Genomic DNA, 20,065 nt, shown 5'->3' with positions numbered 1-20,065 from the left:
TTGGACTGAGAGCCTCATTATCCCTATTTTTAAAAGTGGAGATACAAAACCCCTTTAATTATCGGACAATTATGATCAGCCCTCTCTTAGCCAAGTTATATGGTAGTATTTTGGAAAAGAAGTTAAGCATATGGCTTGAAAATGAAGGTAAGCGGGCTAAAGGCCAAGTAGGTTTCAGAAGGCATCACTCAACAACAGACCACCTTGTTATGCTTAGGATCATTGTGGAGGAATGTCATAATGATAAATCCAATTTATTTTTTTGCTTTGTGGACATTAGAAAGGCTTTCGATACAGTTCCTAGATACAACCTTTGGAATAGATTAGAAGAGCTAAAGGTTCCTCTCGAGTTGAGAGTTGCCGCTATAAGGTTATACGAGAACATAATTGCCAAAGCTAAAGAGTAATGAGGGGTGGTCGAAAGAGATTAAGTGTAACATCGGAGTTAAACAAGGTTGCCCCCTCTCCCCTACCCTATTTGGCATTTACATCGATAAGCTTGAAGGATATTTAGAGGAAGCAGGATGTGATGGCATGATCTTAGTTGGGATAGTTGTCATCCTTCTCTATGCTGACGATATTGTTTTTTTAGCAAGGTGCCCATCTGATCCTGATAAGCAACTCAGGCTTCTTAAATATTTATGATCTACCATGAGTATGACTGTTAACACTGACAAAACAAAAGTTATCAAATCCAAGAAGGACACTTACGCTAATTTTATGTATGACAATAATAACTTGGAGGAAGTGTATTCTTACAAGTACGTAGGAATTGATATTCATCACAAGCTCAACTGGAACCATAACATTGAGAAAGGGATTAATGGGGGGTGGAAAGCTTATTTTGGTCTTGAAAATAATTGTAAAACATCAAACCTTGTAATGTGGGATAAAAAGAAGTTCCTCTTTGAAACTTTAGTCACTCCTATTATCTTATATGGCTGTGAGGTTTGGGGTTGAAGCATCTCCAAAGAATCATGGAGAAAGATTGAGCAAATCGAGAAGCGTTTTATAACTTATAACCTGAAAATTAAAAGTAATACACCCTATCCTATTCTCCTTATAGAAGCAGACCTTTCCTCTATTGAGAGCCTAGCTATGATTAGGTTTCTATTGTACAAGCACAAATGTGGTGTGAGAAAGATTTAGCGGATAAAAAAAAATTAAGTTATTATAAGGAGGTCATCAACCCCACCCTAGAAGATCAAAAATATCTCTATATTTTAACTAGATCAAAGAAGAAAATTAATATAGCAAAGATTAGAACGAATTCTCATGAGCTCCATAATGAAAAAGGTCGTTGGGCAGTTCCTAAAATGCCATGGTGGAAAGGATCTGCCATATATGTGAGAATAGAAACATCAAGGATTAAAACCACTCCCTCTTAGAGTGCCCCGCGTACAACTACATTAGATCTCAGTTTCACAATCTTTGTTACAATACTGACCTTCCTGGCCTTTTACAATGTAAAAATTATAGTGATCTCGAGAGGCTTCTCTCTCAGCTTTTTGAGCATAGGAATAAATTCTTAAATCAAAATAAATAATTTGTTTCTTTAGGTCCGATAGACCAATGTTTGGTCTCAGTGGACATTAACCACCATCGTCATCATCATCATCAATATTTATTTATATATTTTATGTTTATAATTATATATGTCACTATTTTGTAATCAGCTATTGACATTGTTAAATATATTATGTACTTCAACCATAAAAGAGAAAATATTAACTACTCATACTAATCATTCAAATAAACAATAAACATATTAAATTTATTAACATTACTGATAACATAATATTTATTTATATATTTTATGTTTATAATTACACATACTACTATTTTGTAATCAACTTTTCACATTGTTAAATATAATATGTACTTCAACCATAAAAGAGAAAATAGTAATTATTCATATTAATCATGCAAATAGACACTAAACCTTTTAAATTTCTTAACATTATTCATTACATAATATTTATTTATATATTTATATTTATAATTACATATGGCACTTGGTGATTAAAATCCAAAATCAAAATACACACCTTAAACTTGAAATAAAATATTTCTATTTATTTAGTTTTTATTATTATTTTTAATGAATTCATTATCATTTGAGCCCAAACAGTAAATATTTTAAATTTGTTCACAACCCTCTATATATATATATATATATATATGAAAACTCAAGAAACTCAAGAAATAGAATTATTAAATTATTGTTTTTCTTTTGGTTTTAATGGCTAAGTGATATATATATATATATATATATATATATATATATATATATATATATATATATCCTGTCACGCCCCTACACCTGTGGTAGTGATGCAGGAGCATCTAGACCCAGCCAGCAATGTGATGGAATGGTCACATGTTGTGGCTAAACAAAGCAAAAATTCATTGACTGTTTCGACGAATTCGACTTTACTGAGGAGGATAAACTTCTCAAATAAGTTTGTTATTGTAATAAATGAGAATTGTCTTATTTTAGATTAGTGATAAGATTGTTTGTATAGGTGTGTTGAGAAGCTAGGAAATAGCAGATTTCTGTTATTATTCCTAAAAACAGAAGATTGCGTTAAGAGCGAGAGAATGATGGAGAGGTTTTTTATATATGGAACGAGTGGAGTTAGATCAGCAAGGCGGTATTTGTGTGGATCAAGGGATTTTTTTAGGGTGATTTCTTAGAGATACTTTTTGTGTAGTTTTGAGTGTAGAGCGAAAGCTCGAATAGGTTTTTTGTGTCTTGGAGTGGTGTGAGAATTTGGTTTAAATGTCTGAACTGTATTATATGTAGAACAGAGATTTTTATTATGTAAATTGCTTAAGGAGAGATCTGTTCTTTCATATGCCATGAATAAAACTAAGATTGTGCGTATCAAAGTATGATGAGTGTAATGCTAGACACGTTGTTTTCTTTGTACAAGAGTTGAAGTTGTTATGAATTGAATGTTTATTTAATCTGTAAATTTATGAGTTTATTGCAAAACTGGAACTGTCGAATTGTATGAATTGGGAATTCATGAACACAAAGAATCTGTGAAGTAAAGCTTTATTGGAGCCTTGATGCTGAGATTAAAGTTATATTGAGTTATTGAGTCCGATAACTATTGGGTCGAATTGGGTGTAATTCTTAACACATTGCAACATAGATTTGTTTAAATTCATTGTGTGTAACAGTAAATGGGACCCAAAATGATACAAGTCTGGTTTAAAGTGAATTGGGGTGAATGATATCGCCAAGATCTTAGAAGAGAACGTTGAAACGTAGCCATCACAAATTTCTGTTAGAATTCGTATCGAGTTATGGAAAGCTGTCAACAGGTCGACAATGACACTAATTATAGTGAATGTAATCCCTGCTTGAGATCATCTTGGCACGCATTGGAGGGTGGAGTGATTTAGAGTTGTGCAAGTTGTATAGTTATCATCAGAGTGGAAGATATTGTATATCACACCATATCGCCATAAATACGGAAGCGGACGTTATAAATTAGTTTTACATTGAGTTGGTTCCAGAGTTATTGCATCGGCGATGTTAATTCTGTGAAAATTACGTGACATATCACTCCAGTGAACGGTGATGTCAAAGAGTTATCGCATCAGTGTATAGTGAGGAATTGACATTTGAAGAGTTTGCAAATTGATTCGACATCAATAGATTCTCGGTGTTTGACATCTGTATAAATCAAACTGCTATGAGAACATTTAATGCTAGTGAAAATGAAAGATTGCATGTTGTTGAAAATTGAGACTGTTGAGGATCGACATGTAGACCTTATGCCAAGCGCCAGCAGTGTATTTATGTTGGAATGGGAATATATAGAACGAAAATTAACCAAATTCAAAGGCAGACATTCAAAGATCCAGTGGTCGAATCCCAGGGTGGTTATTGAGAGAGAGAAGTTGCAGTTGTTCTGGTGACTTGTGGCGAGATATTTCCGTGATTTCTTAGATGAAGGACCGAAGTTATAAAGCCTTGACAGGTGATGTGAAGAGTTCGAGTACCAAGATCTTGATAGTAGGCTCTCATCTATGCATCGGTGTACCTCAGATCTGGAGCACTAGCAGGGGAAAGGGTGTGTAAACAGATTTAGTATCTTGGCAAGATTGAAATGAAGAAGCAAAGACACGATAATATATTGCAGACAAATGTTATTGGTGATGTTGTGTGAAGGATTTGTTTGAAACAATGTCAAGTTGAAATCATGGGCACATTGGTTTTATTAACTTTTGATTATATAAAAGTGAAGTTGTGAGATTGCCGGTGTATGGGTAAGCTGAAGAGTTTCCGCATGTACTGTTGAATTTAACAGATATCGAAGTTAAATTGATCAATAGTTGGAAGTGGATGTTTTAGGTGCATGATTGTTGGGAATCTTGGGTATGTGCAGGGTCGGTCTTGCATCAAATTTTGGTATCAGAGCTAGAATGCTCTGTTGAAGATATTTGTTTTTTTTCGTTTTTTTTTTTTTTTTTTTTTTTTTTTTTTTTTTTTTTTTTTTTTTTTTTTTTTTTCTGAATGAAAACAAAAGTTTTGTTGAAAACTAAACTGTGTTTTTGAATGTGTGATGGATGATGGAAAGGAAGATCAGATTTTAAATCTGATATGTAGCATACACAATTGCAAGTGAACAAGATTGCAGGGAGGAAAAGATCATGCATGATCTTAGAGGTGAGATGATTTTTATGATTTGAAATTTGAAAATGCAGTTTATGGTTGCAGAGAAGATGATGGCAGTGAACCTGGAATTCAGCTAAAGGCTGAATAAGGAGGAAAATTGAAGCGTCCTGAAGAAGAAGTTGAGTTGAAGAGATAGCCTGAAGAGAGCAGAGAGAGTGCTCAAAAGGTTCTAGAGGCAGTGAACCAAGTACTTACCAGAAGACTGAGTGAGGAGAGCTTGGTGAGGTAAGTGGCAGCAGAAGAGATTGTTGTCGTAGAGGCTAGTACACTCATGGTGAGTGAGAAACTCATGAAGGAAATGATCATGGAGAATCAGAGAAGAGGTTCAGAGGAATGCCACAGTGGTAGGATGAGTGATGAGGTCAGAGAAAGAGAGATTGCAGTGATGAAAGTACAATTGTAGGTACTAGAGGAATGGTTGCAAGAGAAGGAAAATCAGAATAGAGGTTGGATCTTTCCACATAAGGGAAAGAGAATGATTTGGTGACAATTGCAGAGGAGGTTGAGGCAAATTGTGATTGCCTTGTTGAAAAAGGAACTTAGAGTTCTCAAACCAGAGATGGAATTTGAAGGTTCCACACGCAGATTTGTTCAGAAGGATGTGTTGGAGGGAGCAGTCAAGACTGAAAAGTCTTGCAGTTTTAGAACTGACAAGTTGTGTATGTTTGCAGGTACAGTACAAGGAGATGAGCAAGCTTTAGAGTTTGTTCAAGAAGAATTTAATCTGAAGGTTGTTCAGATCGATGCTGAGATATCAAGATCTCAGAAGGAGATGAAGACGAAGGAGTCTAATCAGGATGTTGATTCAAAAAGAGAAGGACCAGCTGATGATTGATCAAGCATTAATGAAGGTATGGAAAATCGTGTGAAGTTTCCAAGTTCTACTCCTAATGAAGTTGGGAATTGTATAGGAAACTAGATCTCCAGAGAAGAGAGTTGGAGAGACAAAGGACTTATGTGCATGATAATTTGTTGAGGAAGCAAGGCAGGAAAGTTCTCATGAATGACAGTTATGGAGCAGATGATGGTAAGAAGGAGAGACTAGCTGATAGTCTCATGGTGAATACAAATCAACATACTGATGTGCTAACAAAAGAGTTGGAAAGGAACTTAGAGCAACATACTGAAGTGTTTCCACGAAAAGCTGAGGAGAAAGCCAGTATAGATTTTCTGAGTCCTGAAGAAGACTTAGAGCTGCGGATGACTGAATCTACAAGTGAGACCGTTGGGTCTTGTGATTTTGATGCTGACAATTTTATTGTGTTTACAGGTGAGAAAGAAGACATTTCATCGTTTGGAATTGTCTTGGATGGAGGAGAACAGTTGTAGAAAGAAGATGAGGCAATCATGTCTCATAAGTAGAGGCTTGTTACCATGGGTGACAAGAAAGAGTTGGCTTGTTTGTATAGCCAAGAGAAGACTGGTGGACAAAGTTTTGGAGCTGCTACAGTGTTTGCAAATCTTGAAGAGGATGGACAATTTCTGAAGACTGTCGAAGGGGAAGATGGAGATTATGCTGGAGTTAATTTGCAGTATGTTAATGAAACACTGAAATGGTTGCTGGAACCAGAGAAAGAAATTGCAGATGAAATTGCAGATGATGAGCAAAGGAATGCTGTAGAGGGACAGGAAGTTTGGGAGGCCGCAACATCCATAGTGACAACTAGAACAACATGTGGGGTGACATTTATGGTGACAACTGAGGCAACACTGACAGAAATAACATCTATGGGGGCACTAAAGCCTTATGGTTTTTATTCTAACAATTGTTTTGTGAATTCAGGTTTTATTGAAGATGCTGGAGAAACTCTGTTAGACAGAGAAATTCAACTAATAAGGCGGATGATGATGAAAGAATCCTGGAAGAGGCTAGCAGCAGTAAAACAAAGGAGAAGCAGCAAAAGAAAGACAGCAAAAGATTGTGAGAGCACAACCAGTAGAGAAATGGAGCATAAAGTGTGGAAACCGGGAGAAGAACATCAAAAAGAAGCAGTGGCAAGTGAAGTATTGCAGCACAAAGGCGAAAGACTTGAGGAACAAACAACAACAACAGTAATCAAGGACAGATTATCAAACCAAGTATGGAATCGAGGAGGACACGGCATGAAATGCATGATCAGGAGATCATGGTTAATTTAAACTTTGGGAGTCTGATGCAGGAGCATCTAGACCCAGCCAGCAATGTGATGGAATGGTCACATGTTGTGGCTAAACAAAGCAAAAATTCATTGACTGTTTGGACGAATTCGATTCTACTTAGGAGGATAAACTTCTCAAATAAGTTTGTTATTGTAATAAATGAGAATTGTCTTATTTTAGATTAGTGATAAGATTGTTTGTATAGGTGTGTTGAGAAGCTAGGAGATAGCAGATTTATGTTATTATTCCTAAAAACAGAAGATAGCGTTAAGAGCGAGAGAATGATGGAGAGGTTTTTTATATATGGAACGAGTGGAGTTAGATCAACAAGGGTGTATTTGTGTGGATCGAGGGATTTTTTTAGGGTGATTTGTTAGAGATACTTTTTGTCTAGTCTTGAGTGTAGAGCGAAAGCTCGAATATGTTTTTTGTGTCTTGGAGTGGTGTGAGAATTTTGTTTAAATGTGTGAACTGTATTATATGTAGAACAGAGATTTTTATTATGTAAATGGCTTAAGGCGAGATCTGTTCTTTCATATGCCATGAATAAAACAAAGATTGTGCGTATCAATGTATGATGAGGGTAATGCTGGACGCGTTTTTTTCTTTGTACAAGAGTTGAAGTTGTTATGACTTGAATGTTTATTTAATCTGTAATATTTCTAAGTTTATTGCAAAACTGGCATTGTCGAATTGTATGAATTGGGAATTCATGAACACAAAGAATATGTGGAGTAAAGCTTTATTGGAGCCTTGAAGTTAAGATTAAAGTTATATTGAGTTATTGAGTCTGATAACTATTGGGTCGAATTGGGTGTAATTATTATCACATCGCAACAGAGATCTGTTTAAATTCATTGTGTGTAACAATAAATGGGACCCGAAATGATACAAGTCTGGTTTAAAGTGAATTGGGGCGAATGATATCACCAAGATCTCAGAAGAGAACGTTGAAACATAGCCATCAGAAATTTCTGTTAGAATTCGTATCGAGTTATGGAAAGTTGTCAACAGGTCAATAATGACACTGATTATAGTGAATGTAATCCCTGCTTGAGATCATCTTGGTGCGCATTGGAGGGTGGAGCGATTTAGAGTTGTGCAAGTTGTATAGTTATCATCGGAGTGGAAGAGATCATATATCACACCATATCGCCATAAAGATGGAAGCGAAGGTTATAAATCAGTTTTACATTGAGTCGGTTCCAGAGTTATCGCATCAACGATGTTAATTCTGCAATAATCACGTGACATATCACTCCAGTGAACGACGATGTCAAAGAGTTATCGCATCAGCGTATAGTGAGGAATTGATATTTGAAGAGTTTGCAAATTGATTCGACATCAATATATTCTGGGTGTTTGACATCTGTATAAATCAAAATGCTATGAGAACGTTTAACGCTAGTGTAAATGAAAGATTGCATGTTGTTGAAAATTGAGACTGTTGAGGATCGACATGTAGACCTTATGACAAGCACCAACAGCATATTTACGTTGGAATGGGAATATGTAGAACAAAAATTAACCAAAGTCAAAGGCAAGCATTCAAAGATCCAGTGGTCGAATCCCAGGGTGGTTATTGAGAGAGAGAAGTTGCAGCTGTTCTGGTGACTTGTGACGAGATATTTCCGTGATTTCTTAGATGAAGGACCAGAGTTATAAAGCCTTGACAGGTGATGTGAATAGTTTGAGTCTCGAGATCTTGATAGTAGGCTCTGATCTATGCATCAGTGTACCTCAGATCTGGAGCGCTAGCAGGGGAAAGGGCGCGTAAACAGATTTAGTATCTTGGCAAGATTGAAATGAAGAAGCAAAGACATGATAATATATTGTAGACAAATGTTATTGGTGATGTTTCGTGAAGGATTTGTTTGAAACAATGTCAAGTTGAAATCATGGGTGCATTGGTTTTATTAACTTTTGATTATATAAAAGTGAAGTTGTGAGATTGTCGGTGTATGGGTAAGCTGAAGAGTTTCCGCATGTACTGTTGAATTTAACAGATATCGAAGTTAAATTGATCAATAGTTGGAAGTGGATGTTTTAGGTGCATGATTGTTGGGAATCCTGGGTATGTGCAGGGTTGGTCCTGCATCAGGTAGTCTTCCAACCGCTTGTAGCAAGGTGCGGCACCACTGAACGCTTTCTTTTCACCAATACTAACATTCGTGGACTACGCCTACTTTCACATTAACATTACTTAGCTTGTGTTTCGCAACCAAGTAAACTTGCAATTATCCTTTATACTTAATGAATCCCATACTCATTCATTATCATCATGCAATTATACCAAGAACAAAAACAATTGCAAAAAGTATAAAGGGGAGGGGCAACTCCCCGTAATGTGAGTCTGCCCGACAATATATTAAGAATATCAGTTTTAAAATGTACAAGTGTGCCTTGCCAAACCAAGTCTACACTTAGCCAAATATTACAACATAGAGGCAACCCTGCCTTTTACAATACATGTGCACCCTTGCACAAAGAGTAGTGCTCACCCGAGCCACTTAAATCCTTTTCACCAAGTCCTGCACAAATCTGCACATATACCGAACCCCGAGCACACTTGCCCACGCCTCAACCAGCACAAGACAGCTCCAAAACCACACCTTAGATAGTGCGCATGAGCTATGCGTAGCTCCTATCCAAATATGCACAGTTATGTTTTCCCCTTCCTCTTATGCGTAGAGAAGTGATGAGATTCGTTTTTTGAAATGAGCCTCAAGGCTCATTCATATATACACATCTTAGCGTGGGTTTACATGGGGTGTGCAGCTGCTTGGCCGACCCCCAATATATATATATATATATGTATATATATATATATATATATATATATAACTTAACCATTAAAACCAACAGGAAAACAATAATTTAATAATTCTATTTCTTGAGTTTTTATGATTCTCTAAATGAGTTTGTTATCATTAAAAGGAATGAAAATATAATGCAATGCACGTAATTAAATCCCATTGGTAAATCTTATGGCACCAATTATGTCGGCCTGGAAAATTTAATACTTTGGTAACTATAAAGTTTCCACTAATATGTCGTATTTGTATATCCTACCACACAAAAGTTAAAGCTAAAGTATTCTATCTTTTAACATAGCGTTATATGAGAACGAAAATGAAGGACCGCGAAATAATTTCAATATTAACATTCACGGAGGAGGTGATATTAGGTTATCTCTTGCTACAACTATATTTAATGTAATTAATCGATATCTCACACGACCCATTGTATGAGGTTCGGAAGATACAACATCTCCTTCATGGACATCAGCGATTTCCATGAGGCCAGAGCCAAGTCCAACAGCCCAAGCTTCCCAAGAGGCAAGGGAATTGCATGTTCACAGGCACTTAATATCTGGCATAGTCGTTATAATATGTACACGAAACACCATGAATCTGTGGCATTTGGACACTATTTGGGAAAATGTGGGTTTAAGTCACATAGATGGTATCCTGGTGCTTCGTGAATTTGAATGGTACCCCCTTGATCCCATTTCTGCTAGAAATGATGTCAGGTCTGGAACTGCTGGAGACGTTAATGTTTTCTTGATTCGAGCTATCACTGATTCACATATGATTAGTAGAATGGACTACCTCAGAATAGGTGCCGTCAATCCTAAGATAAATCTGCTTTCATATGTGGAGGGATTTCCAATGGGTTTGTAAGAGTTTGTCAGTTTATAAACATATTGCACTCCTTTGGAGCACAAGGACACGCTATATGATACTTGTTTACATTAACAACAACTTTTTCATCACATTACAACACGTTAAATTATATTAAAATAAATTTTGGAGTTATAAAGTAGTCTATTATTTTCGAAGAATAATAGTTTTAATAGTTTGGTGAATAATTCAATTTCGAGTCTTTGGAATTTTATAATTATATTGTTGTAATATTTATGAAATAGTTGAATTATATAAAGCTAGTGTTGTAGTATTTATGAAATAGTAGTTAAATTGTATAATTATTTTGTTGTAGCATTTGTGAAATAGTTGTTTGATGTAATCTTGATTTCTCATTAAAAAAATATGGACTGTTAAAATTTATATTTAAATAACAAAAATATTTCAATATTTTATTTTGTGTAAAAATTTTTTTTTTTTAGTGTGTGAAGTTGTTTGTGAATTTCTAAGCTTGATCTCATATGCCAAAGTCACCCATTTATAATCTCTCTCTCTCTCTCTCTCTCTCTCTCTCTCTCTATATATATATATATATATATATATATATATATGATCCGAATTGGATCCTTGAAGAAAAATCAAAGCACCATGACATCGTGGAACGACAAGGACTTCAGTCAAATCATGCTGACCGAGGCCCATGGAGACTGTGCAGGAGGTGAAACTCGCCATTGGGAAGCCCGAATCGGGAAAAGGAGGCAGTTTCTGATGTGTGATTAGTGCTAATCGCGCATCTCTGGGAAAAACCCCCTCGAGAAGGAAAGCCCCGAAGCGCTCAGTCGCATGGGAGCCGGGAAAACCATGGGAAAAAGCGCTAATGGCTAAAGGTGGCACCCGCACTTCAAAACCAGCAGTATTGATCAGGAGCACACTTGGGCGGTAAGCTGATTTGGCCGAAACCTAGCGCTTCCACTCAGCGCCCGACGCATGGCAAGCGAAGGAGAGAGAAAACCGCCACTCATCATGCGCTAATGGTCGAGCAAGTCAACTGCGTGAAATGAGAAAATGGCGTCGGATCTGGAGGCTCCAGATCTAACGGCTGAGAACACGCCAGATGGAGACACTGGTTTTAATAGGGGATTAAGCCACGACATAAAGAATTATGAAGTCCAATTTGACCACCGAGGTGGCGTTTGACTCATTCCACGACGTAACCGAAGAACCAAACCAATGAGGAAAAAGATGGTGTAGTTCATAGAAGGACAAGTGGCCACTCCCCGTGAGCCTGATGATGATGGTGAGACAGGGAACCCTAAACGAGCAGCAACAGGCGATCCGACAGAGGAAAAATGGGAAGTGAACAATCATGAGATCGAATGGATTTAAAGCCATGAATAGACATAATAGAGGACACGTGAACACAGAGAAGAAAGGAAACAAAGACAGAGAGAGCAAAAGCAAAGAAGACAGTGAAGCAAAAAGTAGAAAGACAGAGGGTCAAGCTGACCAAAGGTAGCATCGAGCACTAGAGAGCTTGAGAGATTCAAGCCATCCCAGGGAGGATCTATTGGAAGCTGAGCACCACACTGGGCTCCTTCCATTGTAGACAAGAGAGGTCAAAGAACTGGTAACAAAATGAGTCTGTGCACTCTAATGGCTTGGGGAATCCAAGAACCACCCTACCAAGCAATTCTATTTCAGGAGACTCAGATTGAGCTCCTCATTGTAATTCTCTACTTAAATACACAATAAAAGAAGGCCACCACTGAGAGCTGGACTGGAGACGTAGCCTTGGAGGATAGGGTGAACTCCTTTTTAACTTGTTGTGTTCTTGTATTTGCTGACCGTGTTTCTCTGTTGTTTTCCATTTCAAGTGTCTGTGTATTTTTCAATATGATCGATCTGTTGCCTAAAATAACATAGACACACACCAGCACGTGAGTCTCTAATACCTTTATTCAATAATTCTTTAACTGAGGTCACTCATAGGGTGATTATTAGATTAGGTGGTATCAGAGCTTTAAGCTATTAAGGTTAGACAAGCTTGTGTTGGTTTAGCTGTTGAATGCCCACTAGATCAAAGCTCAAATTAGGAGAAGGAGAGTTGGTCAAAACTAATCCTGAAATTGGGAGAGTTTATCCTCAGAAAACAATGTCAGAGGAAGGTTTTATGGGACCAGGCTCTCAATTCATAGATAGTTTCCTAGCCATGAAGTCCATGGTAGAGGAAATGTATAAAGATTTTAGAAAACACAAAGATTAAGATTCATCAGGCTCTAAACAAGACAAAGAAGAAGATGAGTCTCATTTCCATGACCACTCCAAAGGAAAAGGGAAAGAGGAAAGATTTTTCACACCTCCTAATAGGCCTATGCATAACAAAAAAGCATCTTTGATCAAACTAGATATTAAATTTGATTTACATATATATGATGGAGAGTTAAATGTAGAAAAGCTAGATAATTGTATTAGACAAATTGATGTGTATTGCAGAGTGTAGAATATCGATTCAGACAAGAGTAAGATTCAACTGACAAGCCTACGCCTTAGAGGCACTGCCTTAGTTTGGTGGGAAGGCAGAACCCAAGCTAACATGAAAAGACATGGTAAGACTATCTTTGTCCGGAGTGACTTTGTTTCTGCAATCATAAAGTAGTTCTATCCATTGGCCTACATGCAACAAGCCATGATGAGTTGGCAAACTCTTCGGCAGTTGAAAGGGCAAAGTGTGCAAGGGTACACTCAGGAATTTAGAAAGAGAGCATTGATTCTAGGAATTTAATTAGACTCACTAGAGACTCTGTTGAAGTACATTGGTGGTTTACATAGCTACATGAGGCACACCATCCTCATGTTTAATCCAGCTAGTATAGATGAGGTATCTGTACAAGCTAATCATCTAGAAGCTAGAGGAAAGAATGGAAATCCAGAAGTTGGGGGACCATCCCAACCCACTGCAAGCAAGAGCAAGGAGAAAAGAAAGTAGAAGTGGAAAGCAAGGATCGCTGACACTGCATAGAAAAGCAAAGCTTCATGCACTCACTGTAAAAATGATGGGCATGTTGATAAGCATTGTTCGATTCTGCATCCAGAGCTGAGACCTAAGAAGTCTGAGGGTAAGAAGAAGAAGACTGCTGCAACTATTTAGAAAGTTTTGGGGTCAGACTCGAGAGGTGAAACAACCACTGCAGCCATAGGTATAAAAGGTTGTCTGCTTTAGAGAATCTTGAAATCAAGAAGCAGGTGTAGGAGTTGCTCGAGAAAGGGTTCATCAGACCTAGCACATCACCATGTGGGTCACCAATCGTTTTGGTGAGAAAGAAAGATGGCTCGTGGATAATGTGCATTGATTACCGAGCATTGAACAAGATAACAATAAAAAATCATTATCCCCTTCCTCGCATAGATGATCTTTTGGATCAATTGGAGGAAGCTATTTATTTCACCAAGCTGGATTTGCATAGTGGATACCATTAGGTCAGAGTTGTAGAACAAGATGCATGGAAGACCGCTTTCAAAACAAAGCATGGATTGTATGAGTGTGTGGGTATGCCTTTTGGCTTAACTAATGCTCCTACTACTTTCATGAGATTAATGAATGATGTACACAGACCTTTTCTTGATGATTTTGTTATTGTGTATCTGGATGACATTTTGATTTTTAGTAAAACGGTGGAAGAACACTTAAAGCATGTTAACAAGACATTAGATGTTTTGAAAAGAGAAAAACTTCATGTTAAACTCTCAAAATGTGAATTGGCAAAACATCTCTAAATTGTTTGGGTCATATAGTAGGGGGTGGTGAATTGAAGATAGATCCCTCTAAGGTGGCAGTCATTGTAAACTGGCCTAAAACCAAGTCTCCTACAGAAGTGAAAAGATTATTAGGGGCAACACAATATTGGAGGAAGTTCATTTCTAACTTTTCCTCAATTGCAGCTCCCTTACATGCTTTAACATGATTGAACAAGGTGTTTCAGTGGGGACGCAAACATCAGAAAGCCTTCGACACCTTGAAAGAAAAGATTGGTATAGCACCTGTACTAGCACTGCCTCATCTTCAAAGACCATTTGAGATCCAAACAGATGCCAATGACTATGCCATGGGAGCAGTGTTGACACAGCATAGTAAACCCATATGTTATCATTCTGAGACTTTTAATCTTGCAGTAGTTAACTATCCTACTTATCATAAAGAATGTATGCATTAGTTCAGAGTGTGAAAAAGTGGAGACATTACTTAATGAGCAAAGAGACAGTAATACATACTGATCATCACCCACTTCAATATCTACACTCCCAAATTAAGTTGCAGCAATCAGGATACTACAGATGGATGGATTTTCTACAACAGTTTCATTTAGTCATCAGATGTAAAAAGGGCATACATAATAAAGTTTCAGACATGTTATCTAGACCCATTATAAATGCATCTATTATACTTAAGCATAATTCTGTGCTACATGAAAGTTGCATTGAGAAATATGCTCAAGATATAGACTTTAAAGATGTATATGCAACTTTTAGTCAAGGAAAACAGGTAGAATAATTGGATTATCATGTGAAGGATTGACTCTTATACTATTGTGGGAAGTTATGCATTCCACAAACTGATAGAGTAAAGATAATTAGAGAAGCACACACTTTTCTAATATCAGGTCCCTTTGGGGTAAGTAAAATAGTTGCACAACTGCAAAGGTTTTGTTATTGGCCAAAAATGAATGAGACAACTTCTAGATATGTAAGAGGGTGTACTATGTGTGCTAAAAGCAAGCCCAACAATAGAAAACTAGGCCTATACACTCTGTTACCAGTACCTTCTCACCCTGCAGAAAGTGTTTCCATGGATTTTGTTGGAGGACTGCATAAATCTAGGAAAGGTAATGATTATTTGTATGTGGTTATGGATAGGTTCAACAAAATGTGTATTTTGATACATTGTAATAAATAGATTATAGGTGAACAAACTAAAAAATTATTTTTTGAACATGTATGGGTTCATTTTGGATTACCCACTTTCATTGTATCTGATTGAGACACCCGATTTGTGAGGAAGTTTTGGTCAAGTATGTGGGAACTAATGGACACCAAACTGAAGAAAAGTATATCTTTTCATCCACAATTTGATGGCCAAATAGAAGTACTTAACAGGACAGTGATCCAGTTACCCAGAGGATATTGCAGCAAACATCCTAAGCTTTGGGATGAACATTTGTGTTATGTGTAGCATGCTTACAATAGAGCAAAACACTCTTCTACACAGAGATCTCCTTTTGAGACCTATTTTGGTTTCACACCAAAGTCTCCTTTGGATTTTGTCTTTGGTAAAGATACCACGGTTGGTGGACACAACGATGTTGACAAGGAAACTAGGTTCATTGAACAAATCTAGGAGATCCACCAGGGAATATAGGAAAAGCTGGAAAGAGCCAAGCCAAATACAAGGCAAGGCATGACAAGCCTTGGATGGAGCATAGTTTCCAAGTTCGTGACCAAGTCTGGCTATATATCAGCAAGGACAGGATGCAAGGTGAAGGTAAAAAGCTAAAACCTATCAGGTATGGACCTTTCAAGATACTTAAGAATATTGGTGAAAATGCTTTTCACCTTGATCTACTAGCTTACATGCACATCTACTCGGTCATAAATGCAGATTTCTTGAGATTATTTGAAACTTCTCAAACTGAGGATCCCGAAGAGTAAAGTCAGTTGCCTTCTACTGATGACCTGCTACCTAAATATCTTAATGAATTACAGGAAGACACAGTTCTAGATAGGAAGGTGAGGATGACACGCAGAGGAGATGTTGAGTACCTCAGAGTAGGACTTAAGGGTTCAAAGCCAAGCAGTGCCAAGTGGATTGAGATTAGACAAGTGAGACAACAATAACCTCACTTAGTCGATGCTTGAAAACCAACTTTTGGTGGTCCAAAAGCTTTTTCAGTGGGAAGGTCGTGATCTAAATTGGGTCCATGAAGAAAAATCAAAGCACCATGACTGTATCGAATCGGGACAAACTTCGAATTCAAAGAACACAAAGTGATCAGAAAAACCTCTAAAATAGTGGCAGTTGGTAGCCAGCATGGAACAATGAGGAGCTCAGTCAAAGCGTGCTGACCGAGGCCCATGGAGACTGCGCAGAAGGCAAAACTGGCCATTGGGAAGCCTGGATCGGGAAAAGGAGGCAGTTTTTGATGCGCGATTAGTGCTAATCGCACATCGCTTGACAAAACCCCCTCGAGAAGGAAAGCCCCAAAGCACTCGATTGCATGGGAGCTAGGAAAACCATGGGAAAAAGCACTAATGGCTAAAAGCGGGACCTGCGCTCCCAAACCAATGGTATTGATCAGGGGCACCCTTGGGCGATAAGCGGATTTGGCTAAGCGATTCCACTCAGCACCCGACGCATGGCAAGTGGAGGAGAGAGAAAACTACTGCTCATCGCGTGCTAACGGTTGAGCAAGTCAAGCACATAAAATGAGTGAATGGCGTCGGATCTAGAGGCTCTAGATCTAATGGCTGAGAATGTGCCTGATGGAGAGACCGGATTTAACAGGGGATTAAGTCACGGCATAAAGAAATCTAAAGTCCAATTTGACCACCAAGGTGGAAGATGACTCATTCCACGACTTAACTGAAGAACTGAACTAACGAGGAAAAAGCTGGCGCAGTTTGTAGAAGGACAAGTGGCCACCCCCTGTGAGCCTGATGATGACACCGAGACAGGGAACCCCAAACGAGCAGCAACAGGAGATCCAATGGAGGAACAAGGGGAAGTGAAAAATAATGAGATCGAATGGCTTTAAAGCCATGAACAGATAGAATAGAGGACACACGAACACAAAGAAAAGAAGGAAACAAAGATAGAGAGAGAAAAAGCAAAGAAGACAGTGAAGCAAACAGTAGAAAGACAAAGTGTCGAGCTGACCAAAGGCAGCATTGATTACCAGAGAGCTTGAGAGATTCAAGCCATCTAAGAGAGGATATGTCAAAAGCTGAGAACCACATTGGGCTCCTTCCATTGTAGACCAGAGAGGTCAAAGAGCTTGTAAGGCAAAGAGTTTGTGCACTCTAGTGGCTTGGGGAATCTAAGAACCACCCTACCAAGCAATTCTATTTTAGGAGACATAGATTGAGCTCCTCATTGTAATTCTCTGCTTAAAGACACAATAAAAGAAGGCCACCACTGAAAGCTAGACCGGAGATGCAGCCCTAAAGGATAGGGTGAACTCCTTATTAACTTGTTGTGCTCTTGTATTTGCATACTGTGTTTCTCTACTATTTTCCATTTCAAGTGTCTGTGTATTTTGCAATCTGATTGATCTGTTGCCTAAAATAACATAGACACACACCAGCACATGAGTTTATAATACCTTCATTCAATAATGTTTTAACTGAGGTCACTCATAGGGTGATTATCAGATCAATATATATATATATATATATAGATATATAGATATATATAGATATATATAATTATAATTAATGTAATCTTAAATTCTCATTCCCTTCCAAAAAAAAATTGTTATTTGTTCTCCCCATATTTCTTATTAAAAAGATTAGGTTTTTTAAAATTCATATTTGAAAAACAAACTTTCTTCAATTTCTTTATTTTGTGTAATTAACCATTTTATTTCTTTAATTTATATTCTAGCTTTTAATATATATATATATATATATATATTCTATTTGTTTAATTCATATTTATATAATAATTATATTTCATGTTTATTTCTTTCTTTATATTTATATAACTATTAAATTTCATGAGCATCGGGTTATCGGAAGGGCTCTGAGAGTGTGGCTTCACTCGGTCTAGGGTTTTTGTAAACCATGCTACGAAAGTCTCCTCCTGACAGAGGTCAGCCTTGACAGACTTGGGTCGATTTGCGGCCTCACATTTCCTGCAAGCGATCGTAGGAATAATGAATCCCCCTCAAGGGGAGAGCAATGCGCCTCCCCCAAAGAACGATGGCAAAAAGAAACCAGTTGAAGCTAATGACAATGAAGAGATGTAGAATGAAGACAATACAGACAATAATGGGCATCAGGAAAATGATCAAGCTCAGAAGGGTAAGCCCAAAGTGAGCTCATCCACATGCAAGCCAGTTGCCACTCGAAGGCCAAAAGTGGAATTTCCAAGCCATGGAATCAACACCAGAATACAGTTCATGAGGGATCACACGTTAATAGGCAAGTTCATCAGACTTTGGCCGACTAAGAAAGCGCTAAGAGGCTGGATAAACTCCAAATGGAATCCAAAAGGTCACATTACTCTGCAACTATGGCCAAAAGGTTTCTTCACGGACATATTTAACTGCTTGGAAGATCGTAACAGGTTTACTGACGGAGGTCCATACTTCTTCAACTCCGCGGGCCTTTATCTCAGAGGGTGGGTTGAACATTTCAATCCTGACAAGGAAGATCTCAGTTGGGTTCCTATTTGGATAATGCTTTATTCACTTCCATGGGAATATTGGGAGGAAGACTCCTTGCAAGAAATCGGAAATACCCTGGGAAAATTCATCAAAGTTGCAGAGGAAACAAAATTGTGCAGATACACATCATATGCTCGAATCTGTGTCTACATGGACCTCAAGCAAGCCCTGTCAGATGCGGTAAGTCTATTCCATGATGATATTGAATGGGTTCAGCTGATAGATTATGAGCATGTACCATTTAGATGTAGGAAATGTCATGATCTAGGCCATATCTTCAGGGACTGTCCTCTAAACAGAAAACACCCATCCGAAATGGACTCAGACAAACCTGCTCCTGATGGGTTTACTAAAGTGGTAAATCGTAGAAGAGGCCATAAGAAGTCGGCAGCCAATACCAGGACCATTCCAGCTAACTCGTCAAAACCCTCAACTAGCAATAGCTCTGCTGCTCTGGCAAGTAATGATGTTCAAGAGCCCGAAAATCCACCTCTAAATGAGAAGGAAACTAGTAAAGAAAAACAAAAAGAGGCCTTACCGCTACCAGGGGAGAGCCAGATCATCAAATCGATCCCTCATACCCAAATCAAAATCCCAGCCTGGAATTTTCAAGGAATGGAAGTTGATAATCCAGCACCCAGTTCAAAGACTGTGGATGAAACAACTGAAGACTACCAAGAGTCCCAATTCATGGAGGAAGATCCCGAGAATATCGACATTGGTGAATTAGATATCCTAGGACTAGAGCAGGCATTCAAAACAAAAAAATTTGATAAAATCCCAGACCGGCAAGTAGACAACCTGGTGGAGGTCCTCACGTGCGCACAAAAAAATCACTCTCTTGGGGTACAGATTGGTAGTTCATGGGATGGAAAGTTGATTACCAAAGACAGCAAAAAGCAAGGGAGGAAAACTACTCTCGAAAGAACTATAAGAATAGGAGAAGTGTTAGTAGAGTCAGGCAGATATGCTAAGCTGACTAAGTACTTCAATGTCAACCCCAACTCTTCTCAATGAAGCTCATCTCATGGAACATTAGAGGGCTTAGTAGCCCAAGGAAGGGAAGACTTCTAAAAAATATGCTCATGCAGGAAAAACCTCATATTCTTTTCTTGCAAGAAACAAAATGTAACTCGATAGTATTGGAAAAA

The sequence above is a fragment of the Pinus tabuliformis genome, chromosome 4_2 (assembly GCF_031772625.1).
Source record: "Pinus tabuliformis cultivar Carrire ecotype Pingquan chromosome 4_2, CPIR1, whole genome shotgun sequence".
In the NCBI taxonomy this organism is placed as follows: Eukaryota; Viridiplantae; Streptophyta; class Pinopsida; order Pinales; family Pinaceae; genus Pinus; species Pinus tabuliformis.
This window is presented reverse-complemented; position numbering follows the sequence as displayed.